This window comes from Dendrobates tinctorius, unplaced genomic scaffold (assembly GCF_039654945.1).
Source record: "Dendrobates tinctorius isolate UK_male_01 unplaced genomic scaffold, ASM3965494v1 ptg000020l, whole genome shotgun sequence".
In the NCBI taxonomy this organism is placed as follows: Eukaryota; Metazoa; Chordata; class Amphibia; order Anura; family Dendrobatidae; genus Dendrobates; species Dendrobates tinctorius.
Genome location: NW_027361688.1, coordinates 567,161 through 583,340, shown reverse-complemented (window position 1 = coordinate 583,340; position 16,180 = coordinate 567,161). Strand labels below are relative to the sequence as shown.

General features: G+C 44.0%; 1 pseudogene; it reads right to left on the bottom strand.

The window, feature by feature from the left end:
• Positions 1-11,621: 11,621 nt before the first annotated feature.
• On the bottom strand, positions 11,622-14,808 carry LOC141083209 (E3 ubiquitin/ISG15 ligase TRIM25-like; annotated as a pseudogene).
• Between the last annotated feature and the right edge of the window lie 1,372 nt (positions 14,809-16,180).

Genomic DNA, 16,180 nt, shown 5'->3' with positions numbered 1-16,180 from the left:
AGTGCGGTCTGTACGATATATAGGAGGCTGAGAGTACAGTCTGTATGATACACAGGAGGCTGAGAGTACGGTCTGTATGATATATAGGAGGCTGAGAGTGCGGTCTGTATGATATATAGGAGGCTGAGAGTGCGGTCTGTACGATATATAGGAGGCTGAGAATGCGGTCTGTATGATATATAAGAGGCTGAGAGTGCGGTCTGTATGATATATAAGAGGCTGAGAGTGCGGTCTGTATGATATATAGGAGGCTGAGAGTGCGGTCTGTACAATATATAGGAGGCTGAGAGTACAGTCTGTATGATACACAGGAGGCTGAGAGTACGGTCTGTACGATATATAGGAGGCTGAGAGTGCGGTCTGCACGATATATAGGAGGCTGAGAGTGCGGTCTGTACGATATATAGGAGGCTGAGAGTGCGGTCTGCACGATATATAGGAGGCTGAGAGTGCGGTCTGTACGATATATAGGAGGCTGAGAGTGCGGTCTGTATGATATATAGGAGGCTGAGAGTGCGGTCTGTACGATATATAGGAGGCTGAGAATACGGTCTGTACGATATATAGGAGGCTGAGAGTGCGGTCTGTATGATATATAGGAGGCTGAGAGTGCGGTCTGTATGATATATAGGAGGCTGAGAGTGCGGTCTGTACGATATATAGGAGGCTGAGAGTGCGGTCTGTATGATATATAAGAGGCTGAGAGTGCGGTCTGTATGATATATAGGAGGCTGAGAGTGCGGTCTGTACGATATATAGGAGGCTGAGAATGCGGTCTGTATGATATATAAGAGGCTGAGAGTGCGGTCTGTATGATATATAGGAGGCTGAGAATGCGATCTGTACGATATATAGGAGGCTGAGAGTACAGTCTGTATGATACACAGGAGGCTGAGAGTACGGTCTGTACGATATATAGGAGGCTGAGAGTGCGGTCTGTACGATATATAGGAGGCTGAGAGTGCGGTCTGTACGATATATAGGAGGCTGAGAGTGCGGTCTGCACGATATATAGGAGGCTGAGAGTGCGGTCTGTACAATATATAGGAGGCTGAGAGTGCGGTCTGTATGATATATAGGAGGCTGAGAGTGCGGTCTGTACGATATATAGGAGGCTGAGAATACGGTCTGTATGATATATAGGAGGCTGAGAGTGCGTTCTGTACGATATATAGGAGGCTGAGAGTGCGGTCTGTATGATATATAGGAGGCTGAGAGTGCGGTCTGTACGATATATAGGAGGCTGATAATACGGTGTGTGCGATATATAGGAGGCTGAGAGTGCGGTCTGTACGATATATCGGAGGCTGAGAATACGGTCTGTGCGATATATAGGAGGCTGAGAGTGCGGTCTGTATGATATATAGGAGGCTGAGAGTGCGGTCTGTACGATATATAGGAGGCTGAGAGTGCGGTCTGTATGATATATAGGAGGCTGAGAGTGCGGTCTGTATGATATATAAGAGGCTGAGAGTGCGGTCTGTATGATATATAGGAGGCTGAGAGTACAGTCTGTACGATATATAGGAGGCTGAGAGTGCGGTCTGTATGATATATAGGAGGCTGAGAGTGCGGTCTGTATGATATATAAGAGGCTGAGAGTGCGGTCTGTATGATATATAGGAGGCTGAGAGTGTGGTCTGTACGATATATAGGAGGCTGAGAGTACAGTCTGTATGATACACAGGAGGCTGAGAGTACGGTCTGTATGATATATAGGAGGCTGAGAGTGCGGTCTGTATGATATATAGGAGGCTGAGAGTGCGGTCTGTACGATATATAGGAGGCTGAGAATGAGGTCTGTATGATATATAAGAGGCTGAGAGTGCGGTCTGTATGATATATAGGAGGCTGAGAGTGCGGTCTGTATGATATATAAGAGGCTGAGAGTGCGGTCTGTATGATATATAGGAGGCTGAGAGTGCGGTCTGTACAATATATAGGAGGCTGAGAGTACAGTCTGTATGATACACAGGAGGCTGAGAGTACGGTCTGTACGATATATAGGAGGCTGAGAGTGCGGTCTGTACGATATATAGGAGGCTGAGAGTGCGGTCTGTACGATATATAGGAGGCTGAGAGTACAGTCTGTACGATATATAGGAGGCTGAGAGCGCGGTCTGTACGATATATAGGAGGCTGAGAGTGCGGTCTGTATGATATATAGGAGGCTGAGAGTGCGGTCTGTAAGATATATAAGAGGCTGAGAGTACAGTCTGTACGATATATAGGAGGCTGAGAGTGCGGTCTGTACGATATATAGGAGGCTGAGAGTGCGGTCTGTATGATATATAGGAGGCTGAGAATGAGGTCTGTATGATATATAAGAGGCTTAGAGTGCGGTCTGCACGATATATAGAAGGCTGAGAGTGCGGTCTGCACTATATATAGGAGGCTGAGAGTGCGGTCTGTACGATATATTGGAGGCTGAGAGTGCGACCTGTACGATATATAGGAGGCTGAGAGTGCGGTCTGTATGATATATAGGAGGCCGAGAGTGCGGTCTGTACGATATATAGGAGGCTGAGAATGCGGTCTGTATGATATATAGGAGGCTGAGAGTGCGGTCTGTATGATATATAAGAGGCTGAGAGTGCGGTCTGTATGATATATAGGAGGCTGAGAGTGCGGTCTGTACGATATATAGGAGGCTGAGAATGCGGTCTGTATGATATATAAGAGGCTGAGAGTGCGGTCTGTATGATATATAGGAGGCTGAGAGTGCGGTCTGTACGATATATAGGAGGCTGAGAGTACAGTCTGTATGATACACAGGAGGCTGAGAGTACGGTCTGTATGATATATAGGAGGCTGAGAGTGCGGTCTGTATGATATATAGGAGGCTGAGAGTGCGGTCTGTACGATATATAGGAGGCTGAGAATGCGGTCTGTATGATATATAAGAGGCTGAGAGTGCGGTCTGTACGATATATAGGAGGCTGAGAGTGCGGTCTGTATGATATATAAGAGGCTGAGAGTGCGGTCTGTATGATATATAGGAGGCTGAGAGTGCGGTCTGTACAATATATAGGAGGCTGAGAGTACAGTCTGTATGATACACAGGAGGCTGAGAGTACGGTCTGTACGATATATAGGAGGCTGAGAGTGCGGTCTGCACGATATATAGGAGGCTGAGAGTGCGGTCTGTACGATATATAGGAGGCTGAGAGTGCGGTCTGCACGATATATAGGAGGCTGAGAGTGCGGTCTGTACGATATATAGGAGGCTGAGAGTGCGGTCTGTATGATATATAGGAGGCTGAGAGTGCGGTCTGTACGATATATAGGAGGCTGAGAATACGGTCTGTACGATATATAGGAGGCTGAGAGTGCGGTCTGTATGATATATAGGAGGCTGAGAGTGCGGTCTGTATGATATATAGGAGGCTGAGAGTGCGGTCTGTACGATATATAGGAGGCTGAGAGTGCGGTCTGTATGATATATAAGAGGCTGAGAGTGCGGTCTGTATGATATATAGGAGGCTGAGAGTGCGGTCTGTACGATATATAGGAGGCTGAGAATGCGGTCTGTATGATATATAAGAGGCTGAGAGTGCGGTCTGTATGATATATAGGAGGCTGAGAATGCGATCTGTACGATATATAGGAGGCTGAGAGTACAGTCTGTATGATACACAGGAGGCTGAGAGTACGGTCTGTACGATATATAGGAGGCTGAGAGTGCGGTCTGTACGATATATAGGAGGCTGAGAGTGCGGTCTGTACGATATATAGGAGGCTGAGAGTGCGGTCTGCACGATATATAGGAGGCTGAGAGTGCGGTCTGTACAATATATAGGAGGCTGAGAGTGCGGTCTGTATGATATATAGGAGGCTGAGAGTGCGGTCTGTACGATATATAGGAGGCTGAGAATACGGTCTGTATGATATATAGGAGGCTGAGAGTGCGTTCTGTACGATATATAGGAGGCTGAGAGTGCGGTCTGTATGATATATAGGAGGCTGAGAGTGCGGTCTGTACGATATATAGGAGGCTGATAATACGGTGTGTGCGATATATAGGAGGCTGAGAGTGCGGTCTGTACGATATATCGGAGGCTGAGAATACGGTCTGTGCGATATATAGGAGGCTGAGAGTGCGGTCTGTATGATATATAGGAGGCTGAGAGTGCGGTCTGTACGATATATAGGAGGCTGAGAGTGCGGTCTGTATGATATATAGGAGGCTGAGAGTGCGGTCTGTATGATATATAAGAGGCTGAGAGTGCGGTCTGTATGATATATAGGAGGCTGAGAGTACAGTCTGTACGATATATAGGAGGCTGAGAGTGCGGTCTGTATGATATATAGGAGGCTGAGAGTGCGGTCTGTATGATATATAAGAGGCTGAGAGTGCGGTCTGTATGATATATAGGAGGCTGAGAGTGTGGTCTGTACGATATATAGGAGGCTGAGAGTACAGTCTGTATGATACACAGGAGGCTGAGAGTACGGTCTGTATGATATATAGGAGGCTGAGAGTGCGGTCTGTATGATATATAGGAGGCTGAGAGTGCGGTCTGTACGATATATAGGAGGCTGAGAATGAGGTCTGTATGATATATAAGAGGCTGAGAGTGCGGTCTGTATGATATATAGGAGGCTGAGAGTGCGGTCTGTATGATATATAGGAGGCTGAGAGTGCGATCTGTACGATATATAGGAGGCTGAGAGTGCGGTCTGTGCGATATATAGGAGGCTGAGAGTGCGATCTGTATGATATATAGGAGGCTGAGGGTGCGGTCTGTATGATATATAGGAGGCTGAGAGCGCGATCTGTACGATATATCGGAGGCTGAGAGTGCGGTCTGTATGATACACAGGAGGCTGAGAGTGCGATCTGTACGATATATCGGAGGCTGAGAGTGCGGTCTGTGCGATATATAGGAGGCTGAGAGTGCGATCTGTATGATATATAGGAGGCTGAGAGCGCGGTCTGTACGATATATAGGAGGCTGAGAGTACAGTCTGTATGATATATAGGAGGCTGAGAGCGCGATCTGTATGATATATAGGAGGCTGAGGGTGCGGTCTGTATGATACACAGGAGGCTGAGAGTGCGATCTGTACGATATATCGGAGGCTGAGAGTGCGGTCTGTGCGATATATAGGAGGCTGAGAGTGCGATCTGTATGATATATAGGAGGCTGAGAGCGCGGTCTGTACGATATATAGGAGGCTGAGAGTACAGTCTGTATGATATATAGGAGGCTGAGAATACGGTCTGTGCGATATATAGGAGGCTGAGAGTGCGGTCTGTACGATATATAGGAGGCTGAGAGTGCGATCTGTATGATATATAGGAGGCTGAGAGTGCGGTCTGTACGATATATAGGAGGCTGAGAGTGCGATCTGTACGATATATAGGAGGCTGAGAGTGCGATCTGTATGATATATGGGAGGCTGAGAGTGCGGTCTGTATGATATATAGGAGGCTGAGGGTGCGGTCTGTACGATATATAGGAGGCTGAGAGTGCGATCTGTACGATATATAGGAGGCTGAGAATACGGTCTGTGCGTTATATAGGAGGCTGAGAGTGCGGTCTGTATGATATATAGGAGGCTGAGAGTGCGATCTGTACGATATATAGGAGGCTGAGAGTGCGATCTGTATGATATATAGGAGGCTGAGGGTGCGGTCTGTACGATATATAGGAGGCTGAGAGTGCGATCTGTACGATATATAGGAGGCTGAGAATACGGTCTGTGCGTTATATAGGAGGCTGAGAGTGCGGTCTGTATGATATATAGGAGGCTGAGAGTGCGATCTGTACGATATATAGGAGGCTGAGAGTGCGATCTGTACGATATATAGGAGGCTGAGAGTGCGGTCTGTATGATATATAGGAGGCTGAGAGTGCGATCTGTATGATATATAGGAGGCTGAGGGTGCGGTCTGTACGATATATAGGAGGCTGAGAATACGGTCTGTGCGATATATAGGAGGCTGAGAGCGTTCTCTTTTACACACTGTACAGCTTGCTATAAGGCACACGTTTTAGTGGGAGAGGCCAAAAAATGAACACGTAATAAAACTGTTTATGGTAGCTATAGGGTGGCCCCCTAGAGTCAATTCCCCAGTCGGACCCTGCCAGCTCACACACAAGGCATCTATGCAATAACTGGGAAATCACAGTGGAAATCACAGGGTATTGCAATTATAACCAATCACGGCCTCCAATAAAGCAGCCGCCGGTCTGGGTGCAGCCTCTGAGGGCGGCCGCTGTGCTGCAGGACAAGTTCTTTACAGCAGTAAACACTGACACTTTCTGAGGTAATTTTCTCATCTACTTCCTTCAACATCAACATTATATGATAACTCAGTCTCCACTATATATAATATCCCGCTGGTGCGGCCACTTCTGTGGTAACCTCATGTGGTGTAGGGCAGAGGGTGCTACTCCTGGTCTCTATAGTGTTCCTCCCGGCGGCCATGCTTCCTGTCACCATGAGCCTCCTCCCCTCACAAATTACTCGCTCACCAAGCTCCACAATGTCAGGACTGCACAGCAGCTGCCTCTTTCAGTAGAGGATGATGGTGGTGATAGTAGTTTGTGCAGCTATTCCCCAGTCATGAAGAAGCCGTCTGGACTCTCACAGAACGGTCTCGTTACTGATGATAACGGGGCGAGTAATTATATACAAAGGGTAGAATTAGTGTCAGGCTCACACTCACAGCTGAAGGCCGACTTGTACCTGCGGGCAGGCAGATCTCTGAGGGACCAATCAGTTATTCTGCCCTGAGGTCGTCTTTCCTCCAGGAGGCGCACTAGGACTTTCCTAATATGAGGACTGTCCGCCCTGTATTTTATTAGTCCCTTCTGGACCCGGCAGTCCGGGGGGAGGAAACTTCTCTTCCTACAAAATGGCTTCCTCGCCTCACTCCTCTCACAAAATGTCCGACCTTCAAGTCTTAACTACCTCACAGGATTTAGCTCCTCCCACTCTCATGTGACTCTTACAGCTGCTGTCATTGGCTGACTGCCCAGGAGCGTTTGTTCTAGAAGCTTCTGCAGAGCTGGGTCACATGATGAAGCCTACGAGGGGAAGATTAACCCTTTTTGTGCTGCCTCCCAGTAGGTCTCACAGCGTGTGTACAATATACAGATTACACAGCGTTTGTATGGGACGCGCTCTACGTCCGGTGTCCCATGGAAATGGCCACTTTGTGAGATACCACACAAGCGCTTTATACTTATAAAACTTTAATGCCATCTGCTGGCAAAACTGCGTAACTACAATTGGATGTTCATTTTTCAGATGAGTAGCAAGCGGAAATTGAAAGCAGGGCCAGCGTCAGCACCCGGGCAAGTGTGGGGCCCTGAGCAGGTGGGAGGGCCCACTCACTGTTGGCTATACCAGCATGCTAAGGGGGCCCGATGCCAGTGCCGACGCCTGCGATTGTGCCCCCCCGCATGCTCAGGGCCCCAACACCTATAATGCTTACCTCTCCTTGCTCTACCGCTGCGGCATCTTCTGTGTCTGTGGCCTTCACCTCAGAGGGCGCAATGACACCAGTACTGGGAACCCTCAGTCTGAGCAGTCACAGTACAGAGAGTCGGAAGATGGCTGACACTGAGGAGTCCAGAGCAGAGCAGCGACCAGCGTGGAGAGGTGAGGATTTCATTTATTTTAATGTTTGGAGCAATATATGGGGCCCATCATATACTGGAGCATCATATATGGGGCCCATTATACATGGAGTGTAATATAGACCCATCATGCACTGGAGCATCATATATGGGGGTCATTTTATATGGAGCATTATATGGGCTTCATCATGCACTGGAGTATTATATGGGGCCCATTATATAAGGAGCATCATATGGGGCCCATTGTATATGGAGCATTATATGGGGCCCATTATATATGGAGCAATATATGGGGCCTGTCATATTCTCTATGGAGCATTTTATGAAACTCATACTGTATGAGCATTATATGGGGCCTATTATATATGGAGCAATATATGGGGCCCATCATATACTGGAACATTATATGGAGCCCATTCTGTATGGAGAATTAAATGGGGCCCATCATATACTGTATAGAGCATTATATGGGAATCGAACTGTATGGAGCAATATATGGGGCCAATTATATATGGATTACTATATGGACACATTATACACTGGTGCATCATATATTGGGCCCAAAATACACTGGAGAATCATTATATGGGGCTTGCCATATACTGGAGCATCATATGGGGCCCAGTTTATATGGAGCATCATATGGGGCCCATTATATATGGAGCATCATATGGGGCCCAGTATATATGGATCATCATATGGAGCCCATTATATATGGAGCATTATATGGGGACCATTATATATGAAGCATCATATGGGGCCCATTGTATTTAAAGCTTCATATGGTGCCCACTGTATGAAGCATCATATGGGGCCCATTATATATAAAGCTTCATATGGGGCCCATTATATATGGAGCATTATATGTGGCCTATTCTGTATGGAGTATTATATGGGACCCATTCTGTATGGAGCAATATGTGGGGCCCGTCATATACTCTATGGAGCATTATATGGGGCTCATTATACTGTATGGGGCCCATTCTATACTAAATAGTCTATTCAATTACATTACTATTCATTGGAATCTCTTTTCAAGGTGCTCATTGTTGGGCCTTCTCTAGGGCCATTTTTTCACAGCTGCGAAGTAGAATAAGAAAGTATTTACGATAGCTGAACAAGACCATACAAAGACCACTGATTTACTACGCAGAAGGCAATCAGTGGTCCATAAATGGTCTATTTAGACAGGCCAGACACAATTCCATACTCACAGAACAGTTGTTAATGTGATTGTTCTTTACCCGTAGCTCATCATGGTATCAGCAGGACACATCCATTTTATACAGGATGATGTGCTGCCTAGAGTGATGATTTTTAATAGAGCATTTTGTTCATTTGGCAGGTATTTGCCTGTCTGTTTAGTTATGCAACTTACCAAAACTTCAAAAAACTCTCTCAATAGTGATTTCTGAAAGACCCCCACATTTTCTTCTCTTGGGAATTTGGAGAAAAATTCAAAATGTAAAAAAGGATCTTTTAAAAAAATACATTATCGTACATTTTACTGTATTTTTCTAATCCTATCTTTTATTAGGTATAGCGGGGGGGATTTGGCTAGGGTTATGGTAATAATTGAAGGCTATAAATACCTTGTCACATATGTTTTAGAGTTTATTTTCTCCCTAAATGCAACTTTTTAATTAATCTTCATAAAAAAGTATACTGTTGTGCTGCTGCAGATTTCTGTAAGTCCTTTATCTAGCTGAGTTTTTTTGCAAAACCAATAGAAATCGATCAGAGCTCCTTGTCCTGTCCCACACCTCCATCTCTTCTCTCAGTGTTAGAGATAGCAGGAGGGAGGGAATTCTACACAGATTAACAGTGGAGAGACTGGAGAGCATTTTGGAGGTTAAAGAAAAATGGCTATAGAAAAGAAGAAATTACACTACTGGAGATGATAGAAGGTAAGTGCGGGAAACAGAACAGTGAATACACTTGAAGCTCACATCCAGCCTATATTACTGAGAGAGACAATCCCATCAGAGAAAAATCAAATCAAAAGCATCATATCAGGCTGCAAAGTGGACAGCAGGGGGTCTGAAAACAACTGAAGAAATTAAGATTGCAGACTGAAACTCACGCGTGTAAAAATGTTATTTTTTACATCTAAAAGGAATCCATAAGCTTTACATAGTTACATAAAAAAGCAACAAAACGCAATAAGAAAAATAAAAAATAAAAAAGTTATTCACTATAATATTAGTGTGATATTTCACCATTATATTGGGTTTTATATGATTTAATATCTTACACCGAAGAGCAAGACTAATCCAATTTGTGCTCTGATTAGGAAGCTACTCAAAAAAATTACTTAAGAGTTGAAAATGTTATGGACCACAAGTGCTACTTGTGATTCTTTGGAGGACGTCGCACTTTCGGAAGTTGCAGCATAAATGTAGAAATCATCGAGTGTTGTGCAATATTTTTTGGGATCCTTCGGCATCTTTGTTCCTCTGTGTGGACACAGAATAACAACTCGTCACCATCGGCTTCACGGAGTGTCGTCCTGTAGACTGTTCTGTAGGAACTTTATAAAATAGAAATATATTCAACTACTGGCAACAAGGAAATATATGGAAAATGGTGAAGAAGTAATACAGAAAGTAATAAAATAGCTGCAGAACTTCTCGTTCCACAAAGACGAAACATCACATGGACCATAAACTGCTCATCAGAACCTCAGACACGGCGTTTTCTCATCCATCGGTTTTATTGCATATCAGTCAAATTAACGATAAATTAATAACCGATCTGTAAGGGTTAATCACAATATAACTTCACAACATGGTGGAGGCTGGTGACATTTTCAAGCCTTGTACTGGAATCATAGAGGTGATTATCGGTGAAGATCGGTCACACATGAGGCTCCGGGACGTCACCACGATGGCAGTAACCAGTGACCCAGTCATCATGGTCCCCATCGTATCACAACCAGGACGGATCATATAATGGTAACTCCACAATGAGGGGCAGACTCACCTATAGGGCTCTTGGCATTATACTACTGTAGATTTATAGATTATAGACCCGGCCCCAAGGGATAAATATTTCCTATATTGTACATTAGTAGAGGATCCGTCATTAGTAACAACATTGAGCTCCAAGATTTTCACATTTGTTCTCCCTGTGCTTCATGATACATTTCTGCATCTCCCCAGGAATCTTAGACTTTTTTCTTCCTTAAATTTTCTCTTAAGTACGGCGATACAAAAAATATTCCATTTGTGACATTTTACACTTTCCCGTGGCCTCACCATTTTTTAACCTTTTAATCAAGAACGGTCTGATCTGCACAGGTGCGTGATTCCCTGGATGGGTCATGATATCAGTTGTATATCATCTAACGATAAACAAAAGGAAGGAGGAGCCAAGAATGTTAATAACTCAAGAAGGCGGAGTTTCGGTAAGTGCATTGTTCTGCCCATAGCACTCGCATGAAAACATGGAGTTCTCAGGATTTATGCAACGGATTGACAACATAAAGTTAACATTAAATTAATTTTCCACAGGGCTACATGCACAAATAAATGGCTCGGGAGGGGGGGGGGTCTATATTCCTGACAGATTCCCTTTAGTTAAAGTGGTTGTCTAAGGTTCACAAATAGATAAAATACAAACCCTTTACCCACTTGGCACATTGTGGTCACATAGGCAGCAGGTCCTAATGAAAATGACATCCGACATCCTCGGAAAGCATGGACTGGCTGAGAGTTTCCTGACCAAACACAACATGTTAATAGTCATACATGAAGCTGTCGGTAGGAGACCCCCGGCCAGCTCTGCATCGCAGTCCGTACTTGGACCATGATATACAGATGACTGAATTCAGCTGAAGGTAATAAAACCAAAGAAAAAAAATAAACGTTATGTTAGAATGCGGCAACTTAAAGGCGTTGTTTCATCATATTATACTATTGAAATTGCAAAGTGCTTGTAAAATCAATAAACTTTACACTTTACCAAGTATGACAGCACTCCATTCTCCTCTGTGTCTCCATAGTGTACAGAATTCATCCAAAAATAAAGTATAAACAACAAATTTTTATTAATTACTGTTAAAAACAGATAAAAGATGTAGATACAAAGCAGAGAATAAATTGGTGGTTTCTTAGTTACATACAAAAATTAACGGCAGATTAATAGCAGGTTAATAATCCTCTCGCTCCAATGGAGAAATTTATAGCAGATTTCACATCTAAATATATACAAAATATAGATAGTAGCTATATCCCACTGCTGGGAAAAGACGCCTACATGTATTCACATAAGGAATCTTCTAAAAGTCTAAATAAACATAATTTCTATAAATCATTGGAAAACTAAGCAATAAAAAATAGTATCCATCTACAATACCACAGCTCTATCTGCTGTGCAGAAGCATGTGAGGTGCTAGTTGTTAGATATATCATGATAGTGGCTTTAAATATGCAAATAAGGGAGAAAATAGCCCTTCATGAAAAAAACAATAAAATGCTGGTGCAACAGAATTTATTATTTAAAGCATAGAATAAATAAGGGCTATTGAGAATGCACATGTACGAGTATAAATGAATGCGGTGCAAGAAATTATTTCCATGTTTAAATAATGAATGTGGCTGTTAAGAAAAGGAAACAAGATAGTAAATCAAACTAAGATAATATATTTACCATCAGTTCACCCCGACGCGCGTTTTTTTTTCTTTTTTGTTTCCTCGGGAAGTGTATGAGTGGAGGAGCCATGCCTGTTTTTTTTTATATATGTGGAATTCCTCGCCAGTAGTTTTAGTAGCGTTGTGCTACACTGATGTGGGGTGCCAGCATCACCCTGCAATTACATCAGGCAGCTGTGTACTGCGCTGACGTAGGCCACCACCATCACCTGAATCTCCGGCCGCGGCATCAGACGGCGTCCCGATGCGTCCTCTGTACACCCAATAAGTTGCATCATGAGGGGGCATGGCTGTGATGATGTAGTATAGATACGCTGCCCTAGAGATGGCGATAGCAGCATGTGCCACAAGCGAAAGGCTCCCAGTGGGAAAGTAAGGCACAATAACACAATCTTGTGGTTGAAACACAAACTGTAATAATCTATGATCATATATGTGTTGCAGAAATTGGATTGACTATCATATATAGCGTTCTATGGGGGCATTAAATGACCTTATATGCCATAATGTAGAGAGAAGTAAAGGATTATAAGTAAAGAAGCAACAAAAATTGTAAAAAAAAGAAATAGATAAAAACAAAAAAACAAATTCTTGTTGGCTCTCTAGAGAAATGAAAGCGTAGATTTAATCTCTCCACTCCCACCAATCATATACTATTCTCAGTCGCTGGGCAGATTTCTTCTATGACAATGGCTCCTACCTAATATCTTTATAGAACCTTCCTTTACATATAACACAACATGTAGGGGCTCGGTGAAGGCGGCAGTGAAGGTGTGTAAGTGTCTGATGGGGTCACACAGCTCATAAAAGGACAACTGTCCGGCCTCATAATCCAGACATATCCTGACTCCATCACTGGAGATCTGGTGCCGTAAAGGGATCACCCTACTGTCATGTCTGACCGAATACTTATTATACCCCCACTCATTATATAAACCCCAGGACTTGTTATTATTTCCAATAAATGACAGATCTCCCCTTCTGTCTATACTGGGGTAACACATCCCCACCACTCAACCCTCTGATCTACTGCTCTCCACATCCCAGTAATGTCGTCCTGAGGTAAATCCCATGTCACTCATCACCTGAGAATAATCCTGGAATCTCTCGGCCGTTTCTGGACGTTTCTGCTTTAATTCTGTCCACATTACAGTTTTCAGGTCGTCTGATATAAGGAGATTATTATCAGCCGTATTTACATCCAGTAATATGTCTGCAGGATCCTCCCCACAGAAGGTCACATTTAAATCTCTCATCATAGCAGATAATGTGTGTGATATGTGTGAGATCAGCTCCGCACCCCGATCACCTCCATCATGTCCTCCTGTGTCCTCATCAACTCCATCATGTCCCCTTGTGTCCTCATCACCACCATCATGTCCCCGTGTCCTCATCACCTCCATCATGTCCCCCTGTGTCCTCATCACCTCCATCATGTCCCAATATATCCTCATCACCTCCATCATGTCCCCCTGTGTCCTCATCACATCCATCATGTCCTCCAGTGTCCTCATCACCTTCCTCCTCCTCAGAATCACACAAGTCACCGATGTCTGGATCCTGTAAGACAGTTAGTGGATCCGTCATGGTACACAACTCTTCAATATCCCTCACCTTCCTGAACAGCTCATCATTCTTTTTTTCCAGCTTCTCGATCACATTAGACAGTGACAGTGACACCTCCTCTTCCCACCTTAAGATCATACTCAAGAACTTCTTCTCCCGGCTGTCCACCCGTTTCCTGATGTCTATAAACAGGGCAGTGACTCTCTCGGCTTCTCCATATGCTTTTTCTTTAGCTTTTCTCTTGCGCTCCTCTAAAGTCTGTACTCTTTCCTCAGTCTTCTTTCTCTTTGTGATCATTTTCTGGAGAACATTTCTCAGTTTCTCCTTCTTCTTCTCAGAGGCCTCCTCCAGCATCTCCACCCGGTGTCCCCGATGTTCTCCGGCCAAACTGCAGGACGCACAGATACAAGCAGCGTCCTCAGTGCAGTAATATTCCAGGATCTTCCTATGGATGGAGCATTTTCTGGTTTTCAGGGAAGTGCTGGGTTCTGTTAGGACGTGATCTGCTAATGTTTTGCTGTGAACTTTTAGGTGTTTCTCACACAGAGAAGCCTCACACAGCAGACAGGATTTAACAGCAGGTACAGGAGAGTCCACACAGTAAGTGCAAAAGATCCCGGTGATCTCCTCCTGATGTGGCTGAGTAGACAGGAAATTCTCCACGACATTACACAGAGTTATGTTCTTCTGTAGTGGAGGCCACTTGTGAAATGTTGCTCTACATTCAGGGCAGGAATATTCTCCATACCCGCCCTCCGTATCCCGCACTCCATCTATACAGACCCGGCAGAAGTTGTGTCCACATCTCAGGGTTACGGGATCTGTATATATCTCCATACAGATGGAGCAGTTCAGCTCATTTCTTAGGCCAGCAGACGCCATTGCTCAGAGCAGAAAGAGAAATGTGTGATTCATGTTTACCAGAAAAGGCGCGGCTCAACCTCCTCTTCTGTTTTTTTTCTAAGTCCAGTGATAACGAGGATCATTATTGTGACCAGGGTGTGATTTCTTTTCCTTTTCCTCTGGGAAAATAACCTGGGTTGCACTTGTTTCTCTATTTTGCTTTTGTGCTTTTATTACTAAGAGTTTAGGAGCATTGACAGTTTGCATTTTAGAAACTCCATTGAATCATAGAATCATAGAATCATAGAATCATAGAATCGTAGAGTTGGAAGGGACCTCCTGGGCCATCTGGTCCAACCCCCTGCTCAAAGCAGGATTCGCTAAATCATCCCAGTTAGATGTCTGTCCAGCCTCTGTTTGAAGACTTCCATTGAAGGAGAACTCACCACTTCTCGTGGCAGCCTGTTCCACTCATTGATCACTCTAACTGTCAAAAAGTTTTTTCTAATATCTAATCTGTGTCTCCTCCCATTCAGCTTCATCCCATTGCTTCTAGTCTTTCCTTTTGCAAATGAGAATAAAGTTGATCCTTCTACAATGTGACAGCCCTTTAGATATTTGTAGACAGCTATTAAGTCTCCTCTCAGTCTTCTCTTTTGCAAACTAAACATTCCCAAATCCTGCAACCTTTCCTCATAAGACAGGGTTTGCAGACCGGTCACCATTCTGGTCGCTCTTTTCTGAACTTGCTCCAGTTTGTTGATGTCTTTTTTAAAATGTGGTGCCCAAAATTGGACACAATATTCCAGATGAGGTCTGACCAAAGAGGAGTAGAGGGAAATAATTACTTCACGTGATCTAGACTGTATGCTTCTGTTAATACATCCTAGAATTGCATTTGCCTTTTTTGCTGCTGCATCACACTGTTGACTCATATTCAGTCTGTGATCTATTAGTATACCCAAGTCTTTTTCACATGTGCTGTCACTTAGCCCTATTCCTCCCATTCTATATATGCTTTTTTCATTTTTATTGCCCAGATGTAGTACTTTGCATTTCTCCCTGTTAAAAACCATTCTGTTAGTTGCTGCCCACTTCTCCAGTTTATTTAAATCTTTTTGAATCCTCTCTCTCTCTTCTCTAGTATTAGCTATCCCTCCTAGCTTTGTGTCATCAGCAAATTTAATCAGTTTACCCTCAATTCCTTCATCTAAATCGTTGATAAAGATGTTGAACAATACAGGGCCCAGGACAGAGCCCTGTGGTACCCCACTTGAGACATTCTTCCAACGATGTGCAGCCATTTACGACCACTCTTTGGGTCCGATCACTAAGCCAGTTATGAATCCACCTAACAGTTGCCTTGTCCATTCCATACTTAGTCATTTTTTCAATAAGGATTGTATGAGAGACTTTGTCAAATGCTTTGCTGAAGTCAAGATATACTATATCTACAGCATTTCCTTGATCCACCCAATCAGTGATACCGTCATAGAAGGAAATTAAGTTAGTCTGACATGACTTTTA